Source organism: Bufo gargarizans, chromosome 4 (assembly GCF_014858855.1).
Source record: "Bufo gargarizans isolate SCDJY-AF-19 chromosome 4, ASM1485885v1, whole genome shotgun sequence".
Lineage (NCBI taxonomy): Eukaryota > Metazoa > Chordata > Amphibia > Anura > Bufonidae > Bufo > Bufo gargarizans.
Window position 1 is genome coordinate 10,788,630 of NC_058083.1, and position 20,612 is coordinate 10,809,241.

Genomic DNA, 20,612 nt, shown 5'->3' on the forward strand with positions numbered 1-20,612 from the left:
CAAATGCTGCTTTTGCAAGTGTCCAAAGCGGGTCTTCACTGTGAAGTGGTCTCTGCATTGAGCTCCTTCACAGCACCTCCCTTGATCTTCTGGTTGGATGCTACAGCTGTCAATCAGAGCAGAGGGAAGGGGCTGTGAAGCAGCTCAATGCAGAGACCACTTCACAGTGAAGCTCCTCCTATTGGGCACTACCATAATCTGGCAAAATAAAAGTTCATATTCACAATACCCCCGATTATTAACTAACTAGTGCCATCCGCAGTTTAGAATGGTCAAAACTGCTGGCAGATTCCCTTTTAATTGTCAGGTTCGTGTTGATTCCAACTCGATGACAAGCACCACAAATGGATATGACCATTTAATTGCACTTTAATTGCACTGGGGTGGGCACAGAGGAATTACAGCCCTGATGAAAGACCAGCAAGGTCAGATGATATTTTCAATTATCTGACTTGCTGCAGAGCATCATGGTTCTAAGGGGTATATAGAGTTTGCTAATTGTTCCTCTTTCATGTTGTATTCAAGCTTTGTGGGTGGCAATAGTCATTGTGAGACACCTATACCTCCCGTAGATGCCCTAGTTCTATTTTAACGAAGAAAAACGTAAAAATGTATTTAAAAATAAAATTTTTTCAAAAATACTGAACAACAATACAATTTACTCAAAAATGTATCACAAAAAAAATGTGTTCTTACTTTGGACGCAAAAGCTGCAGAAGGGTTGCTTGCGTTGCTTGTCACAGCATCACTGCCAACCGTTGTCGAAGTGGTAGAAGTTGGTGTAGGAAGACGGGATGGTACGATGGGTAGAGGCAGCAGTCCCGGCCTGTTGTTACCATTGCCATTGACTATACTGTTGGCGTTACCCGTGTTCATATGATTGCTACTTGGGCTCCATTCCCATCTCTCCCATCCTCCGCAGAAATCCCTCTCGAACCTGCTGTGCCGCGACATCCTGGAACGTAGACGACACGGGCAGCTTCCTCCCTCTTTTTTTCAATTCTTCTGCTACCGAGAGTGCTGAAATATAATAAATAAAAAAAAGAAATATTACAAAAAGGAAAAAAAAAAGCCCTCTTGAGTCTGCTAAACGAGAAACATTATTTATAGGTGAGTTCTATATGATAATTGATGTGAAATCTCAGCAAGCCCACTGAGTATAATGAGCAAAAAAAAAAAAGATTTCCCCTACTGTATAACTGCATAATTATTAGCAATGAAAGTTTATTCTTTGAAAAGCAGAAAAAAAAAGGTATAAAAAAAAAAGTTGAGAAAAGAACTTGGAGCGGCTCCTGCTGTTTTCATTTCGAAAATAATAAATCCTAAACCAATTTCTATTCGCCTGCCTTTTATCAGAGAATTGTAAACCACTAGATTAACCGCATTGCCGTGTCGGGAGACAAAAGAGCCGGAGATAGGGGCCCAGGAAACATTTACTAAGTACGATTCCTGATGGATTGGGTTTTGTAATGAATGGAGGGGGCATTCAGCACAACAATACCTCTATTAGTTACCAATGTGAAGTGGTCATAAGCACCATTTACATTACAGATTATTACGATATATACGACATCGGCTTTTCCCATCAATGGCACATCCCCTATCCAGATAAATGTATGATCGTTGGGGGTCTGAGAGAAAGGAGCCAATGCCATGGAAGTGAATGGAGCAGTGGTTAGAAATGAGTACTACCGTGCCAGTAACATAGGGGGACCCCCGTTTTCATGTTGGGTGGGAGTCCTCTGGGTGGATAGAGTACAAGTGTGCACTCTAGTGCAGATGAGTGCTGCAATTGGCAGTCCCACATAACAGAGTGGTGATCGTTCACGCATGCTACCACTCAGTTCACACAGAGGACCCTCCATTTTCATGGTGGGTGGGAGTCCTCTGTGTGGATAGAGAGCTAGTGTGCATACATGACCACCAATCCTATGGAACAGATGGAGGTAGATGAGTGGTACAATCGGCAGCCCCACAGAATAGAGTGGTGATCGTTCACGCATGCTACCACTCCGTTCACACAGAGGACCCCCCATTTTCATGGTGGGTGGGAGTCCTCTGTGTGGATAGAGTGCTAGTGTGCATGCATGACCACCAATCCTATGGAACAGATGGAGGTAGATGAGTGGTACAATTGGCAGCCCCACAGAATAGAGTGGTGATCGTTCATGCATGCTACCACTCCGTTCACACAGGTGACCCCCCATTTTCATGGTGGGTGGGAGTCCTCTGTGTGGATAGAGTGCTAGTGTGCATACATGACCACCAATCCTATGGAACAGATGGAGGTAGATGAGTGGTACAATTGGCAGTCCCACATAACAGAGTGGTGATCGTTCACGCATGCTACCACTCCGTTCACACAGAGGACCCTCCATTTTCATGGTGGGTGAGAGTCCTCTGGGTAGATAGAGAGCTAGTGTGCATACATGACCACCAATCCTATGGAACAGATAGAAGTAGATGAGTGGTACAATTGGCAGTCCCACATAACAGAGTGGTGATCGTTCACGCATGCTACCACTCCGTTCACACAGAGGACCCTCCATTTTCATGGTGGGTGGGAGTCCTCTGTGTGGATAGAGAGCTAGTGTGCATACATGACCACCAATCCTATGGAACAGATGGAGGTAGATGAGTGGTACAATTGGCAGCCCCACAGAATAGAGTGGTGATCGTTCATGCATGCTACCACTCCGTTCACACAGGTGACCCCCCATTTTCATGGTGGGTGGGAGTCCTCTGTGTGGATAGAGTGCTAGTGTGCAAGCATGACCACCAATCCTATGGAACAGATGGAGGTAGATGAGTGGTAGAATCGGCAGCCCCACAGAATAGAGTGGTGATCGTTCATGCATGCTACCACTCCGTTCACACAGAGGACCCTCCATTTTCATGGTGGGTGGGAGTCCTCTGGGTGGATAGAGAGCTAGTGTGCATACATGACCACCAATCCTATGGAACAGATGGAGGTAGATGAGTGGTACAATTGGCAGCCCCACAGAATAGAGTGGTGATCGTTCACGCATGCTACCACTCCATTCACACAGGTGACCCCCCATTTTCATGGTGGGTGGAAGTCCTCTGGGTGGATAGAGTGCTAGTGTGCATGCATGACCACCAATCCTATGGAACAGATGGAGGTAGATGAGTGGTACAATTGGCAGTCCCACAGAATAGAGTGGTGATCGTTCACGCATGCTACCACTCCGATTACATAGAGGACCCTCTCCCTGTTTTTTTGATCAGTGGGGGTCCCCGAAATCAGAACCCCCAGCGACGATGAGAATGGGGTCCTTAATGTGAATAAAGCAGTAGTGTGCGTATCTGACCACTGATGGAGATAACTGAGCGCTGTACGCGTCAGTCTCGTAGAAGTGAAAGAAGAGGTGAGCACTGCTGCTCCATTCACACAGGGGATCCCCATTCTCAAAATTGGTGGTTGGACCCCCAACGATCATGAGACAGGTCTCCTTGTCTACATAAAACAGAAGCGAGCAGACATGACCACCTCTCTATTCACTTCTATAGGACTCAAAGAGATAGCCAAGCACTGTTCTTGTCAGTTCCATAGGAGTAATGGTTGCATGAGCACTACTGCTCCGTTCACATAGGGAATCCACATTCTCTTAATCAGTGGGATTCCCAGAGGTTGGACCCCAAACAATCATGAGAACAGAGTCCTCAAGGTCCCCTGTGTAACGGAAGCAGTAGTGTGCAGGCGTGAACACCGCGCCATTCACTTCTGTGGGACTGATGGAGATAGCCAAATGTAATGGATAGAAGTGAATGGGGCGGTGGTTGTGCATGCGCACTAGTACTCTAATCACATAGGGGACCCTCGTTCTAATGATCAGTTGGATATACCAGATGAAGGACCCCCAGCAATCATGAGCACTGAGTCTCGGAGTGACTGCACCATTCACTTCTGTGGGGCTGCCGAGAACAGTGGTTGACTATCTCCATCCTGTGGATTTTTGATAAATGGGAACACCCCTTTAAAGGGGTTGTGTCACAAAACATATTCTACATTTTTCAAACCAGCACCTGGATCTGAATACTTTTGTAATTGAATGCAATTACAAATTTAGTAAAGACAATGAGCTACTCAATAAAATGTATCTGTATAGCACCACCTGCTGTTTGTTCTTTTCCTCAATTTTGTGTCCATCTCATTGAGCTGGTCGCACGTGCTCAATTTAGAATCTTCAACTGTCACCAGCCATATCTTCTGTTAGAAGCTGTGGCAGTTACAGGGAGATGGCTGCAGGAGAAAGGACCCCCCCCCCCCGACAAAAGACACACCCCTGAGGTGCCAGGCTGAAGATAATCTAGCAGAATTGGAACCGTGAATCTGAAGATCTCTGGGTCCATGTGAGATGCAGGGCTGGTTCTAACATTGTTAGAAAGAGATTGTCATGTCCTATATGATTGATTTTCATTTTTTACATTGATCAAGGCATCACCCCTTTAAGACATATCCCCTATATAGATTATAAGATATTTCAGCCTTGCTCCTGATCCTTCCCCAAACAACTGGAAATGGCCTCTTGTCACGAATCCAATATGTTTTGCAAGTATATGGCATTTATATTTTATAATGAAAGGGATAACATTTTCCAGTTTGCTTCCTGCATCAAGCCCTCTCAGTTTCCAAGATCTCTGCTTGCTGTCACGCAATAGCAAACTTCATTGTTTACTTCCAGCTGACAATATTCGGTATAATAATTATGCACAGAAAGCCTTATTTTTCAGATTTTCCACGTCCGCTGATGTTAACAGTTCTGCCAGAGTGTTCACATGAAAAAAATACAATTTCATCTCAGCTCCGCTGTCATGGGACACAATGGAAAACATGATTGTGTTTACAGAGAAGCAATCTATAGATGACATCAGAATATTTTCATCCAGTCCTGCAAAACTTATGTTCCTGGCTCAGATCGATATAAGGATATTACTTTTTCTCCCAGGAACAGAGTTCTCAAAGACTAAGAAGAGGCAAATAATATTACCCACAATGCTGGTCTGGTAAAGTGTAAACCGAATCACAATAATGAAACAATATTAAAAAAAGAACTCAAAATCTCTTACATAGACACAAAGTCGAATAATAAAATTCTGCTTGCCTGAATTTAGCACTAGAGGAAGTTTAGCAACTTAATGCATGCTGTTTATATATCAAATACGACAGTATGCAATAAGCATGTGAGCTCCCCCTGGTGGCGGCTGCGAGTGGTCAGAATGCAGATGTGTAGATATGGGCTATGAAAATATATTAACAGATTAATCAGCACAGAATTGTGAACCTATTTAGGTGGTCATTAATTATAATAGAGGCACCTCTGAATAAAAATCAAAGTAGTAGAATTGTATCTGCACATTTCTGCTCTGTTCAGTTCTGCTGAGACTTGTAGTTTTGCTACTAATGTGGACCCACAGGCTGACCACCAAAATAAAATGTATTAAAACATATTGCAGAGTATCTGATTAACTTGTATTCTGTGGAGATAATGGTGATGATGCCCTATGCCGGGGAAACTGCATATCGCCTTGTCTATGGCTCTCCATTAGGGTGAAACCTAATTGTACTTCAATTATTGTACTCGGTCATATAGCGCTGACATATTCTGCAGCACGTTACAGACATTCCCATCACTTGCTGTCTAAAATTGAGCTCACAGTCTAAGTTCCCTGTCAGTATGTCTGAAGTGTGGGAAGTAACAAGAGTACATGGAGGAAACCCACACAAGCATAGGGGAGAACATACAGACTCCAAATGAGTTTTTACAATATTTGGACTAATTGTCACGTTTGGGTGTGGGAGGGAAACACCACACACAGAAAGGGGTGAGGGAATAAGGCCTAGAAACTAGGGAAAGGAGATGGACACCTCCTAGTAAAACCCTAATCAAAGTCCTGACTAACTATCAGTATGAACAGACCCCAGAGGTAGGTGAGTTCATACACAGGAATACCTAATGTCCTAACTCACCCTATAGGACCCTGTTACTAATGTCAGGACTGAGACGACAACCTGTTCCTCCAAAAGGAAGGACGAACAGGCCTTAATACAAATGACAGGGAAATGCAACACACAAAATAACACAAACAAAATACAAAAGGGAAAGAAAACACTTAACTTCAAGTGGCTATGGCAGCATCAGGAACTCAGCCAAGATCCACACACTAGATATACACAACTAAAACAGAAGCTATAAACCGCATAGCATAGTGGGAGAAACAACAATAAATAGAGAAGGTTAAATGACCATAATAGCCACACCTGGGGAAAGAAGGTGTGACAAGCACCAGAAACAACACAGACGGCATTTGATCCAAACAGAAAACATTTCAGATCAAACCAAGTGTTGCCAGTCTCACCGATCTCCTGCCACCTGTCGTGGGAATGTCCGTGACACTAATGCTACATTGCTGTTGTGCACACATGGTATAAAACATACCTTTTGTATTCTTTTGTGCATTTGTTATTGCAATAAAATGATGTTTGTTTTATATACAAATTAGGCTCAAAGTGTCCAGCAGGGAGTTTTCAAACTTCCAAAGCGTTCAAGCCCACATATTCAATGAGCCCAGTACCTCCCCCGTGCACTCCTAGATCCCTGTGACGTCACTAATGATTGTGAGGTCAACTCTCAACTCTCTGCCTGGGCCTACACACCACAGTACACATCACCCAGCCCAACTGCCCCTTTGTGTCATGGACGTTCCTGTGGCTGGTACCAGGAGATCGGAGAGACTGTCAACTCGTGGGTAAATTGACAAGTTCACTGTGGATCTTATTGTGTCTGTGTTTTGGTAAATGCCCTACCCCTTGCTTCAGGTGTTGCTTGTTGGTAATTTACCTTTCCCATAAGTAGCCGCTTCTCACTCTTGGAGGTGCAGTTTATAGATTTTCTTCCTGCCTTCTAACTAGCTGGTCGGTTGTACTCTGTGGTGCTTCTGGAGTTGCCAGTTTTCTACTTTCAGATAAGTCTTGTCTTTTCTTATTGTTCGGTGTGGTGTTTTCCTCCGAAACCCGAACGTGACATTATAAACTGCCAAATAACCGTCATTTTGTTGTCTGTATCAGTTCAGCCATAGATGTTATCGCTGCACTGACCGGACAGCTACAGGTGCTGTCTCTGGAGGTGGATGACCTCTGCTCGACCGTCTCACAGATGCAGAGACCACTGTTGGCTGACCCTAGTAGTAGTTACCTGACCTTTCCTGAACCTAAAGTTGCTCTCTCGGATAGGGAGGGGGAGTGATAATTTTATTCGGTTCAGGAAAGCGTGCAAATGGTACTTTAAGTTGCGTCCACACTCACCTGGGGACAGGAGCCAGAGAGTGGGTATGATTATTTTGTTCCTTAAAGGGGACACCAAGTCTTGGGCTTTTTCTCTGCAGACTGGATCACAGATTCTCCGATCAGTAGATGCATTTTTTTGGGAGCTTTAGGTCTCATCTATGATGACTCGGACTGAACCTCCCTGGCCGAGACTAAATTACGCGGTCTGCGTCAGGGAGATCATTCGGCTGAGGTCTATTGTTCCGAATTTAGGAGGTGGGCTACGGATACTGAGTGGAACGATCCAGCTCTCCGTAGCCAGTTTTGTCAGGGATTATCTGAGAGGCTGAAGGACGCTTTGGCCTTTCATGAGAATCCTGAGTCTTTTGAAGCCGCTATGTCTTTGGCTGTACGTATTGATAGACGCCTGAGAGAGATCTAAGGGCCCGCTCTCTCAGGACGTTCTATTACATAAAGTACTGTATTCCTTTGACTCTTTGGGTGAAGAGACTCCTGAGCTTATCACTGGGGATGAACCCATGCAATTAGGGGAAGCGACTCCGGGATCTGCTTGCAAAAAGTAGGAGTCGCAAGCAGGGAGTATGTTTTTTCTGTGGTCAAAGGGGACTGCCGAGGTGGCGCTAGATTCAAAAACTGTAGAAATTGAAGTATTTATCGACAGAGGGGCCGGGGTGAACCTGATTGATTCTCAGTTTGTCCACAAGCTTGGGTTATCACCAAGTACATTAAAAAAGACATTCATGTATTTGCTATTGATTCTTCCCCTCATACTCAGAGGTGCTTGTCGCAAGTTTTGCATGATATCAGATTAAGAGTGGGTGACTTTCATCAAGAAGTTATCTCGTGTTTTGTCTTAGAAGGTCTCCCTGCACATATGGTTCTGGGTTTACCGTGGCTTACCAAGCATAATCCTATAATCGATTGGCAAGCTAGACAGATTCTGGATTGGGGGGGACTATTGCACTTAAATTGTCTCAATACATCCTTTTCTGTGGTTACTACTAAGGATGTACCCTCTTTTATATCCGAGTTTTCCTATATGTTTTCTGAGAGTGGATGTCAGGATTTACCTTCCCATCGGGAATATGATTGCCCTTTCAATCTTATTCCCGGGGCTAAATTGCCTAAATCTAGGTTGTATAATCTTTCTGAACCAGAAAGACAGGCCATGAGAGAATATATTACTGAGAGTTTGAAGAAAGGGCACATAAGACCTTACAAGTCTCCAGTGGCTGCAGGTTTAAAAAAAAAAAAAAAAAAAAGATAGAAACATAGACTGTGAATACTATGGATAGCCCCTGGCCCTATCTTATATGAAGGATGGCCTTATGCCTATCCCATGCATGCTTAAACTCCTTCACTGTATTTGCAGCTGCCACTTCTGCAGGAAGGCTATTCCATGCATCCACTACTCTCTCAGTAAAGTAATACTTCCTGATATTACTTTTAAACCTTTGCCCCTCTAATTTAAAACGATGTCCTCTTGTAGCAGTTTTTCTTCTTTTAAATATTCTCTCCTCTTTTACCTTGTTGATTCCCTTTATGTATTTAGCAGTTTCTATCATATCCCCTCTGTCTCGTCTTTCTTCCAAGCTATACATGTTAAGGTCCTTTAATCTTTCCTGGTAAGTTTTATCCTGCAATCCATGTACCAGTTTAGTAGCTCTTCTCTGAACTCTCTCCAAAGTATCAATATCCTTCTGGAGATATGGTCTCCAGTACTGAGCACAATACTCCAAATGAGGTCTCACTAGTGCTCTGTAGAGCGGCATGAGCGCCTCCCTCTGTCTACTGGTAATGTCTCTCCCTATACACCCAAGCATTCTGCTAGCATTTCCTGCTGCTCTGTGACATTGTCTGCCTACCTTTAAGTCTTCTGAAATAATGACCCCTAAATCCCTTTCCTCAGATACTGAGGTTAGGACTGTATCACTGATTTTATATTCTGCTCTTGGGTTTTTACATCCCAGGTGCATTATCTTGCACTTATCAACATTAAATTTTAGTTGCCAGATTTTTTACCATTCCTCTAGTTTTCCTAAATCCTTTTCCATTTGGTGTATCCCTCCAGGAACATCAACCCTGTTACAAATCTTTGTGTCATCAGCAAAAAGACACACCTTACCATCGAGGCCTTCTGCAATTTCGCTGATAAAGATATTAAACAATATGGGTCCCAGAACAGATCCCTGAGGTACCCCACTGGTAACAAGACCTTGGTCTGAATATACTCCTCTGACTACAACCCTCTGTTGTCTGTCCCTCAGCCACTGCCTGATCCATTCAACAATATGGGAGTCCAAGCCCAAAGACTGCAATTTGTTTATAAGCCTTCTATGTGGGACAGTATCAAAAGCCTTACTAAAGTCTAGATAAGCGATGTCTACTGCACCTCCGCTATCTATTATTTTAGTCACCCAATCAAAAAAATCAAACTGATTAGTTTGACATGATCTCCCTGAAGTAAACCCATGCTGTTTTTCATCTTTCAATCCATGGGATTTTAGATGTTCCACAATCCTCTCCTTAAGTATGGTGTCCATTCATTTCCCCACTATTGATGTCAGGCTTACTGGCCTTTAGTTGCCCGATTTCTCCCTACTACCTTTCTTGTGAATGGGCACAACATTTGCTAATTTCCAGTCTTCTGGGACGACTCATTTTACCATTGATTAGTTAAATAAATCTGTTAATGTTTTTTTTAGTACACCGTTAAGCTCTTTTAATAGCTTTGGGTGTATCCCATGGAGGAGGTTTTCGGCCATGTCTAAATTTTCGTGAACTCAATCACATTACTATCCGTGATCCTTACCCTCTTCCTTTGATTCACAATTTATTTAACCAGATTATTGGTGCCAAGGTGTTCTCCAAGTTGGACCTAAGGGGGGCATATCATTTGGTTAGGATCAAGCAAGGGGATGAATGGAAGACGGCTTTTAATACTCCTGAGGGGCACTTTGAGAACCTGGTCATTATTTTTGGGTTGACCAATGCCCCGGTGGTCTTCCAACATTTTGTGAATGACCTCTTTCATCACCTGGTGGGGAGGCTTGTGGTCGTGTATTTGGATGACATTCTTATTTATTCTCCTGACATGGAAACACATCAGAATCATGTGAGACAGGTGTTACAGATTCTAAGGGATAATAAATTGTTTGCAAAATAGAGAAATGTGTTTTTGCTGTACACAAGATGCAGTTTTTGGGTTACCTGCTGTCATCTTCGGGTTTTCAATTGGATCCTGAGAAAGTCCGTGCTGTATTGGACTGGGATCGACCAAAAAATCAGAAGGCTCTTATGTGGTTTTTAGGATTCACCAACTATTACCGAAAATTTATTAAGAATTATTCAACAATAGTAAAACCCTTAACGGACATGACTAAGAAAGGGATGGATGTCTCTGTATGGTCTGATTCGGCGCTGCAAGCCTACTCTGCGATTAAGGAATGTTTCTCTTCTGCTCCCATATTAGTGCAGCCGGATGTGTCACAACTCTTTATTGTGGAAGTGGACTCATCCGAGGTGGGGGTAGGCGCAGTTTTGTCACAGGGCCCATCACCTGGTAAATGGCGACTATGTGCATTTTTCTCTGAAAAACTATCCCCCGCTGAGAAAAATTATGATGTGGGTAACAGAGTTGCTGGCTATTAAATTGGCTCTTGAGGAATGGCGTCATTGGTTGGAAGGGGCGATTTATCTGATCACAGTATTCACTGATCACAAAAATCTGGCTTATCTGGAGTCAGTGAAACTAATGAACCCAAGACAAGCCAGTTGGGTCCTGTTTTTCACCAGATTCAATTTCACTGTCACCTATCGTCTTGGGATTAAGAATGTCAAGGCGGACGCCTTGTCACGTAGTTTCACTGTAGGTGGTGATTTGGAAAACCTGAGTCCCATACTGTCTAAAGGGGTGGTGATATCCGCTCTCTACCCTGACCTTGAGGTGAAGGTGTTAGAGGGGCAGGGAGACGTACCGGACTTTTGTCCCTCTGGGAAACTATTTGTGCCACCGGAATTACGTCACAAAGTATTGAAGGAACATCATTGTACGGTTCTTACAGGACATCCTGGGAGTAGGTCCACTGCCTACCTCATATCTCATAGATTCTGGTGGCCTAGGTGGCGTAAGTGTGTGAAGGACTATGTATCAGCGTGTACTACCTGTGCATGTGCAAGGTGACACATACTCGACCTTCTGGATCTTTACTTCTGTTACCCATTCTGTCCAGACAATGGACTCATGTATCCATGGACTTTATCACTGATCTACCTAATTCTTCAGGAAAAACTGTTATTCTGGTGGTAGTTGATTGCTTTAGTAAAATGGTACATTTTATTGCATTACCAGGCCTACCTAATGCTAAAACCCTTGCACAGGTATTTGTTGAAAACATTGTGAAACTTCATGGCATTCCCTCTGACGTGGTCTCAGATCGTGGGACTCTGTTTCCAGATTCTGGAAGGCGTTCTGTACTCGTCTGAGAATTCAACTGTCCTTTTCTTCGGCTTTTCATCCTCAGTCGAACATACTGGTGGAGAGCACTAATCAGAGTCTGGAGACTTACTTGAGATGTTTTGTCACTGAGAACCAGGAGTGGTCTTCCTTTTTGTCTTTGGCAGAGTTTGCCATAAACAATCGTAGTCTGGAGTCCACTGGTGAGTCGTCGTTTTTTGGGGCCTATGGATTTCACCCGCAGTTTGGTACATGTTCTGGTTCTAATACTTCTGGTATCCCTGAGGAAGAACATTTTTCATCATCATTGTCATCGATATGGTGAAAAATTCTAAATAACTTGAAGAATATAGGCAACAAATATAAACGTGTGGCTGACAGGAAACGTATGAATGGCTGGACCTAAGTGTGGGTGATTCTGTGTGGCTGTCCACAAGAAACATTAAGCTAAAGGTACCTTTCTGGAAGTTAGATCCAAGGTTTATCGGCCCATATAAGATCATGTCCACTATTAATCCTGTAGCTTTTCGTTTTGAGCTTCCTCAGGCCCTGAAAATTCATGTGTTCCATAGGTCTTTGTTGAAAAAATATGTGGAACCTTTACAGCCATCTTCCTTGCCACCTGCTCCGGTCATGGTGGACGGTAATTTGGAATTCGAGATGGCGAAAATAGTTGACTCTCGAGTTCTCCGTGGATCCCTTCAATATCTTGTCCACTGGAGAGGTTATGGACCGGAGGAGAGGATGTAGGTGCCGGCATCCGACATTAATGCCAATTGTTTAGTGAATGCCTTTCATAGATCTCACCCAGGTAAGGTCAGTCCTGGGTGCCGGGAGGTCACTCGTAGAGGGGGGGGGGGTACTGTCACGGACGTTCCCATGGCAGGTACCAGGAGATCTGGCTGGCAACTCGTGGGTTAAATTGACAAGTTCACTGTGGATCTTATTGTGTTTTGGTGAATGCCACACCCCTTGATTCAGTTGTTGCTGGTTGGTGATTTGCCTTTTCCATAAGTAGCCGCTTCTCACTCTTGGAGGTGCAGTTTATAGATTTTCTTCCTGCCTTCTAACTGGCTGGTCGGTTGTACTCTGTGGTGCTTCTGAAGTTGCCAGTTTTCTACTTTCAGATAAGTCTTGTCTTTTATTTTTGTTATATTCCCTCTTGTTTGTATCTGGGCCTGAGACAGAGACTTCTATTCGTCCATCTGGGGAGGACTGGGTTGTCTCTGGTCCTAACCTCATTCCAGGACCTTATAGGGATATTAGGTCCTAGGTATCCAGCTTATGACTATTTCTACCTTCAAGGTCTATTCTTATTGATAGGTAGTTAGGGCCCGGATTAGGGTTGTTTAAAAGGTGACCTGTTCCTTTCCTAGTTTCCAGGCCCAGTTACTGTTCCCATTCCCTCCTGTGTTTAGTGTGGAGTTTTTCCCCCACACTGATTGTGACACTGTGATGATCTGGGGGCCATCACATATGACAGTCGGTCACACCTAGTAGTGATACGAGGGACACTAACAGCTCAGTGATATGTGCAGGACATCCTGCAATCACATGTGTTGCACCTCATGGCAGGGCTTCCAACTGGCACCTATCAAAAGGCTAATGCTCAACCACACAGGAAGGCTTTCCCAGGAATGACTTCCTTGGCTGCCCGGTCACCAGATTTATCACTAATCCAGCATTTACGGGACCAGCTGGGACACCAGCATCACCAACCTGCAAGTGTGCAGGATCTACAGGCCCAGCTAAAACATCTGAGGGCAAATGTGCCGCAGGATACCATAGAAAACCTGTATGCCTCCATGACCAACCATATCTCATCTTGCATCCAGGCTGGAAGCCGTATCTCATCTTGTATCCAGGCTAGAGGCTGTATCTCATCTTGTATCCAGGCTAGAAGCCGTACATCATCTTGTATCCAGGCTAGAGGCCATATCTCATCTTGTATCCAGGCTGGACACCGTATCTCATCTTTTATCCAGGCTAGAGGCCGTATTTCATCCTGTGTCCAGGCTAAAGGCCATATCTCATCTTGTATCCAGGCTAAAGGCTGTATTTCATCTTGTATAGAGGCTACAGGCCGTATCTCATCTTATATCCAGGCTAGAGGCCATATCTTATTCTGTATCAAGGCTAGAGGCCATATCTTATTCTGTATCTAGGCTAGAGGCCATATCTCATCCTTTATCCAGGCTAGAGGCCGTATCTCATCTTGTATCCAGACTAGAGGCCGTATCTCATCTTGTATCCAGACTAGAGGCCGTATCTCATCTTGTATCCAGGCTAGAGGCCATATCTCATCTTGTATCCGGGCTAGAGGCACCCAACAGGGTCCTACTGCCTCCTTTTTTGTGTACCGTTTTCCCCAATAAACTCACCCTCTCTAATATTGTAATCACTTACTTATATCATCATTACATTTACAGAGAAAGTTTCACTTGATTTCAACAACTCCTTCTTTGTGTGGTATTTCCCCCCCAATAAATGTAGATATAACTTGTAATATATCTTATTTGAGGATGTAGGTATTTTTCGAACAAGAAGACAAGAAAGAGGGAAGAGCAGGGGTATGCAGCTGCAGATTCTTTCTCCTTCTGTGAGTGACACTTTGTGCTGTGAGAAGGGAGGAAGAGCAGCAAGGGAAAGCATGTAATTGACTCATAGTACACAGTACAGCTCTGGCAACACAATAGGAAAAACCTGCTCACTGTACAAGCACGATAGGAGGAAATGTACAAAGTCTGCAGGTTACAATCAAGATTCCTGGCCTCACTAAATCTACATCTACAGCTTCCTAAGGGATAAGGGATAGAATAAATAGGTATGCTTATATTGTATGCACCGAAATAAACAGAATTTTAATTCTTTATGCAAAAAGTTTTTTAAAGAAAAAAACCTCATATAAAAAAAAAAAGCATTTAGAAATAAAAGTCGTTCAGAACTGTTTCAGGTAACACATGACAAGTGGCTGTGGTAACAGCACAGATGTCTCCTCCACATGCACAGCACACATAGAGGAAGGCGTTGCAGAGATTTTTGACGCTCTTTAAACACCACAATGTGAGCTTATGCCCCCAGGAACTATTCATCAGAACTAACTTCCTCCCTTCATGGCACAAACCGGCAAAATCTAAATTGTAGTTCAATCAGCATCATAGAATTACATCTGGAGGAAAGCAGCGAATGACAAATTGTATCTAGTACCGCCGTCCCCACTGTAGTTATGAGGATCATAAAAGCACAATTTTGCGTAAAAGCGCCAGCCGACCCATTACTATTTATGGGGAAAATACTGCAAATTCATAAAGGTAAGATTTTCATGGGTCCCCGTGTCTCGTGAACAGGTTGTATAATGAAACTGGAATGCCGTTATTCAACAGAGATTTCTAATGGTAAATGAACTAACCATATTAACCATAATATGAAATACACAGTAATAAAAAATGCGTGGCCTGAAAAAACGTATATCACATTGTTATAGAGGAGGCCGAAACCTTTACACAGACATATGTTATGGAATTATAGAGACAAAGCTGCTTTTCCTGAATATATTTACCTTAATATTCAACAATATATCAGATTGATAATTTTTGCCTTTTGGTGAGGAGCTATAGTTTGAAAAAAAATATATACTTTTAAAAAATGTTTTGTACAGTTTCACCCAAATAAAACAAAAAAATAAATTATAAGGCCCTATGTGTCGAGTGAAAAATTGTTGCAAAAATTATTTTGGTAGTCCCAACACATAAAAAAAGTTTGAACCACCACGTGCGCTAAATCACTAAAAAAGTGTCTGTTCAGGCCTGGTTATTAACGTGTTAACCAATAAGTGCTTTCCCCACCAGTAAGGGAAAATGCTTACTGGTTATTGCATGGCGCCTGTAACTGGCAGGAGGTGGTAATAACCAGGGTGCGCCATCCTCTGCAGTGAAGGAAATCACTGACAGCGTGGGCCCTGAAACAGAAGATTAATACTTACCTGCTCCATGACACCCTGGCCCCTTTCTGCCTCCATCTTCCGGCACCTGTCAGTGCATGGCCATGGTCACATACACCGCTCCAGTCAATGACTGGCTTCAGCTTGTGGCCACATCACCACTGAAGCCAATGATTGGCCGGAGAGGTGCATTTGACCATGGCCATGCACTGCCGAGTAAAAACAGCGCGGGGATCAGGTAAGTATAACTCTTAGGTTTCAGGGGCCATGCGCAAAGAACTTGTTAAAAATTCATTTTTACTCGGAAATCCCTTTAAGCCAGGGGCGGATTAGCCATAGACCTCACAGGGAAACTTCCCGGTGGGCCGATGCCCAGGGGGCCGCCTGGGCCCTCCTCACGGCCGGCCAGGGAAAGTTTTTGGGGATGTATTTTGTGCTCATGGGGGCAGTATTTTGTGATGGACTGTGGTATTTGGCTTTGTTGGGGTGGAATAATGTGCCACAATATGGTATTGCTGGCCCCGACTTCCATCAATTTGTACCTACAAACGGACCACTTTTTCTATTTTTCCGGGGGCCACTTCAAGTTCCCAGTTCGTCCCTGCTTTAAGCCCTATGACACTGCGAGACATTCAGGTCAATTACTGGGAACAAGTCTTCATAGGGACGCTCATTCATGATAACTGACCGGTATAATCGTGCCGCACAACTCTCTGTGTAATCTGGGATGTGCTAGTGATAATCAATGTAACTAAATGAAGGAGGAATGACTATGATAGCGATCATTCCTCCCCAATCAACATTTTTTCTATTTGCAGCCCCTTGAAATAGGGCGATGTGACAATGCGGCCCTCAGACCAAAAAAGGTTGTGCACCCCTGATCTAATTGAATGTGCCAAACATAAAAGAAATATATATTGCACACACATGTTATAGGTTTATTTATATGCTGTAGTAGCCCAGAGGGAAGAATCGTGGATGGTCAGTACGTCTCACTGAGAATGTATGCCTCAGTGATATAATTCCCGGAAGTAAGTATACCAGTAACATTAGGTTGCTGGGAGGTTTTCATTAAAGTGGATTTTGGGTCCGGGTTTTAGGAGTGACCAGAGAGCTTGGGTGGGACAGGTCACTCCCGTACTCCATCCAGGGTTTTCCTACTGTGTGGTTAAAAAGGATGTGGGAATCCCAGCTGGGGAGATCACAAGTCTGCACAGGCTAACTGAAAGCTGACAAGCTGAGAGGGAGGATTTGGTCTCTGAAAGACACCAGAGAGTGGTGAGATCGTATTGTTGTTTCTGATTTGGACTGAACACAAAGTGTGGGACTTTATGTTATGTATTATTTGCGGGCTGAAGAAAGCCTAAAGCTAAAGTTTGGACATGTTTACTGCTGTTTTCTGAAATAAACACTGCCTGTGGTGAAGAGTGAACTGACACGCGTGTATGTGTGCATAGTGACGGAATTAAAACCCCCACAATTGGTGTCGGATGCGGGCACAACGCTCCTAGAAATCGCAGCCACCAGCAGTTGTAGGAAGTACATGTCCTGGGTAAAAACTGCAGCGAAATTACAGTCTGAACGTCCAACCATGGAGGATTTAGTAAAGCAATTGGTGCAGGCTAACTTGCTACAGCAACAGGCTACTGCTCAACAGCAGAGAGCCCATATGGAGGCTATGCAAGCCCAGCAGGAGACAAATCAGCTACTGATACGACAGATGTCTGTATTGACTGAGGCCGTCAAATCTCAGGAGGGGGTGAGCCTTCCCAGTCAAAATGGCAGTGTTAAAGCCCGAAAGAATGTGAGGGAAACTTTGCAAAAAATGACACCTGAGGACGACGTTGAGGCGTACCTGTCCGTGTTTGAAAGGGTGGCAGAACGGGAAAGTCTCCCACCCGAGCAGTGGGCAGAAGTGTTGGCGCCATATTTAACAGGAGAACCTCAGAAAGCATATTATGATTTAACCTTGCAAGATGCGAAAGAATACAGCAAGCTAAAAGCAGAAATTCTTGCTCGGCAGGGGGTGACTGATGCAGTCCGAGCGCAGCGTGTTCACAGCTGGGAGTTTTGCCAAGATAGGCCTCCCAGGTCCCAAATGTTCGATCTGTTCCACCTGGTACAAAAATGGTTACAACCAGAATCATCCTCCCCAGCTCAAATGGTGGAAAAAGTGGTGATGGACCGGTTCCTTCATACGCTGCCAAAACCCATACAATGTTGGGTTGCCCAGGGAAACCCCCAGACTGCGGACGAATTGGTGGGCCTCGTAGAAAGGTATGTCAGCGTGGAGGACTCCCTGGAAAATAAGGGGGGATTGAGTCGGCCATATCGCTGCACCAAGAACGGGACTGGGTTCCCCAAGAAAGGACTACAATCCAGACCCAACTGGAAAACCCAGCTTAAGGAAAAGTTGGAGACTGGAACCCGAGTCCAGACCGGCCCCATTATCTGTTGGAGATGTCAGGCTCCTGGACATATAGCAGCGCACTGCCCTTTGTCTGCCGAGCCCATGGAGTGCGGTGTCGGCCAACCTTATTCTCTTTTTGCACATCCTGTGTGCAGTGCAGTTACCCAAGCCCAGGAAGGACCCCAGGTGTGCCAAGTGACCGTGAACAGTGTTATGGTGACTGCCCTCTTGGACTCCGGCAGTTTGGTCACTTTGATGACATCCATGGTGCCTCATGTATTAAATCCTGAAAGGCATGTGGGAGTGTTGTGCATCCATGGAGACACACGGGAGTATCCTGTCGCTCAGGTGTCCATAAACACTATGTGTGGTACGGTACTGCATGAGGTGGGAGTTGTGAAGGACTTACTGCACCCGATGATACTGGGAAGAGACTTCCCGCTGTTCTGGGACCTGTGGGCTAACGCTAAGGTCCCGACGAAACTGTCAAGTACTGAGCGTTCTAGTTGTGATGTGGTGGGAGAGGTGTTGGAGTATCCTGGGACTATATCAGGGTCTCCATTAGCGGTGATGTTAGGTGAGGAGGATGAGGAATTAACCCCTGAGACCGATGTCCTGGATCTTGAAGTGTCTCGGGACAATTTTGGAGAGGCACAGCTCAGAGATCTTACCTTGAAAGGAGCCCGGGAGAATGTATCAGTTCTGAATGGGGTTGCCCAAAGTCCAGGGGCTGATAATCAGTTTCCCCACTTCGCCATAAACAATGATATGTTGTATAGAGTGACCAAAAGGGGGGATGAAGTAGTGGAACAACTGCTAGTACCCAGTCCTTATCGACAAGTGGTATTAAGGATGGCCCACTCGCATGTTTTAGGGGGGCACTTGGGGGCAGCTAAAACCCAAGAACGCATTCTGCAGCGATTTTATTGGCCTGGGTGTTATAAGGAAATAGCTGACTATTGCCAGTCGTGTCCCACTTGCCAGGTATCAGCCCCTGCCCCTCATTTCAAAAGTCCTTTGGTCCCTCTGCCAATCATTGAAGTTCCGTTTGAACGGATTGCAATGGACCTCGTAGGACCCCTAGTAAAGTCAGCTAGAGGTCATCAGTATATTTTGGTCGTAGTAGATTATGCCACCAGATACCCGGAAGCAGTCCCTTTAAGAAATACCTCATCAAAAAACATTGCAAAAGAGTTGTTCCAGATGTTTGCCAGAACTGGTATACCAAAAGAGATATTAACTGATCAGGGAACACCGTTCATGTCTAAAGTCATGAAAGAGTTATGTCGGATGTTAAAAATTAAACAACTGCGAACATCAGTATATCATCCGCAGACAGACGGTCTAGTAGAACGTTTCAATAAAACACTTAAGAGTATGTTAAAAAAGGTGGTAGAGAAGGATGGTCGTGATTGGGACTGTCTGCTACCATACTTACTGTTCTCTATTAGAGAGGTTCCTCAAACCTCCACTGGGTTTTCACCTTTTGAATTGTTATATGCTCGGCACCCTCGGGGGTTACTAGATGTGGCAAAGGAAACCTGGGAAAATGAGACTACCCCATATAAAAGTGTAGTGGAACACATTTCACAAATGCAAGAGAGGATATCTAAGGTCATGCCCATAGTAAAAGAACATCTAGTGAGGGCTCAAGGTAACCAAGCTCGAGTGTATAACAGGGCAGCCAAGGTTAGGCAGTTCAGTCCAGGGGACCGAGTGTTAGTTTTGGTACCCACGGTGGAAAGCAAATTCCTAGCTAAGTGGCAGGGGCCTTATGAGGTGGTTGAGAAAGTTGGGGAAGTTAACTACAAAGTTCATCAGCCTGGGAAAAGAAAACCCATCCAGTTGTATCATGTGAACTTGTTAAAACCGTGGAAAGATCGAAACTCCCTGGAAATGACCTGTTTGGTGGTAGAGGCTAAAAGTAACAGTCAGGATGTCACAATTGCGGAGACCCTCTCCAAATCCCAAAAACAGCAATGTAAGGAACTGCTACAACAGAATAGAGATTTGTTCTCAGATTTGCCAGGTCTCACTAATTGTATTGAGCATGAGATTCGAACAAAACCACATGTTCGAGTAAACATAAAACCCTATAGAATCCCTGAGGCTCGTAAGGAAGTAATATCACAAGAGATCAAAAGGATGTTAGAGCTAGGAGTGATTGAGGAGTCCCGGAGTGGGTGGTCCAGTCCAATAGTTTTGGTACCAAAACCGACTGGGGAATGGCGGTTCTGTAATGATTACAGAAAACTCAATGAGGCTTCGGAGTTCGACGCCTACCCTATGCCAAGAGTAGACGAACTCATTGAGAGGTTAGGTCCAGCGCGGTATATTACTACGTTAGACCTAACAAAAGGGTATTGGCAGATCCCTCTATCAAAGGATGCTAAAGAAAAGACTGCCTTTTCCACACCTGAAGGGTGTTACCAATATGTAAGGATGCCATTCGGTTTACAAGGTGCCCCAGCTACGTTCCAAAGGGCTATGGACAGGA

At 44.4% G+C, this 20,612-nt stretch overlaps 1 long non-coding RNA gene across 1 annotated transcript in view; it reads right to left on the reverse strand.

The window, feature by feature from the left end:
- Nucleotides 1-702: 702 nt before the first annotated feature.
- Nucleotides 703-20,612, reverse strand: part of LOC122935671 — a 365,107-nt gene continuing 345,197 nt past the window's right edge. Inside the window, exon 4 of the long non-coding RNA XR_006388813.1 lies at nucleotides 703-1,020. This is a non-coding gene — a long non-coding RNA (uncharacterized LOC122935671). The remainder of the gene's footprint in view (nucleotides 1,021-20,612) is intronic.